The following is a 1,471-nucleotide window of genomic DNA, read 5'->3' as shown; positions in this document are numbered from 1 at the left end:
CCAATCAAACCAAAAGTCTTAACAGGTATACACAGAATAACTGCAGTTTGGTTCCCCATTATAGCTTCAGAATTGACGTTTGTGACAGCAGGTGCACAAACAAGGTGATCAATTTATCCCTACCAAGTTAAAACAAACTATTCTAAAATAATTAAAGAGTGAGGATGTCAAAGTTATTGAGAGAAAATAAATTTCTCTTCCCCAAGTCATATATGAGATCTGCCCAACTGATCACACAACTGAAGTGTAATCTGGACGTGAACGCCTGTGTATTTTGTGAAAACAAACCTGAAAGCCTGAATCACTCCTGGCTGCAGTCCAGTGGGATTCAGTTACCACGCTTAATGACCTCGTGAAAACCAGCCTATTATTTTACGTGTTTAGTAGCCATATACATGTAGAAACGTGTCTGTACAGCAATACCACATAACCTGTGCTATATTTTATAATCTAAGCATCTAAGTCTTTAAAAGGATTTTAAAAAAGAGATGAGAGTGTTTATGATAACACATTTCTCCTACTTGCCTCCACACAATGAGCCGTACATAACGATGTAGATGCGCAGACCTTTTTAGAGAGTCGACCTTTAAAAAGAGCTGCAGTGATCGCGGTCAGCGCTCCTTTTGTCTCCTCCGCTCCTCAGTTTGTTCTCCTTCAGCGTGTAAACCATAAACGGCAGGAGACCTGCAGCAGTGAGCAGCGTCCAGCTTCCGAAGCGTGGATCGCGACACCCAGGTCACGTGACCAGGACTTAAACCTTTGGCGTAATCAAGTCAAAATGATATAAATATATTTGAACGGCTACTGTCACATGACAGAAAGCGAGAGACAAAGAGTGGTGAGCTCCATTGACTCCCATCAGCAGAGAGATGGGGAGAGAGCCACACACTGCGCTGTGAATTCATTCAAATCTCTCTATAAACGCGCCTCTGCTTTTAAACAACACAGGATGAAATCTTCAGCTCGGGCTCCATCCGCTCTTTTTTTCTACTTTCACCTGAAAAGAAATTGCCGAATCGTTTGACGTCATTGTCACGCTAACCCGTTACTCACGCGCTGCGCAGCCGTGACGATATGCGCTTTCTGTGTGAATATATCATAAACAAAAGGACACAGATTCACTGTGGAAAATCCACAGCAGTGTGAAGTACAGGAAGGTTTCCTCGTGTTCAGAGGCTGCTGAGCAGAGGAGGATTTAAAGATGTGCGTGAAATTGACGATCTGTCAGAATTATCTAGGCCAGCGTCTGGCTTTTATTGGCAGTGTGTAGAACAAACCCGATGACACGAACTGACAGAAAGCTAAAAGTCAACCAAACACATGCAACGTTGCAAAACCAGCTGTAAACCTGTGTGCTTATTACAGTAAACACAGCATCCTTTCTCTGTGTGTTTCGCATCATAAACTGACTTCTAAATAGATTTATTCTGAGCAACGCAAACAATAAAAGATGGAATATTTTGCTGAAGCA

Source organism: Pundamilia nyererei, unplaced genomic scaffold (genome assembly GCF_000239375.1).
Source record: "Pundamilia nyererei isolate P.nyererei 1_Seehausen unplaced genomic scaffold, PunNye1.0 scaffold01122, whole genome shotgun sequence".
In the NCBI taxonomy this organism is placed as follows: Eukaryota; Metazoa; Chordata; class Actinopteri; order Cichliformes; family Cichlidae; genus Pundamilia; species Pundamilia nyererei.
The sequence above is the reverse complement of the archived record's forward strand: the minus strand, read 5'-3'. Positions refer to the sequence as shown.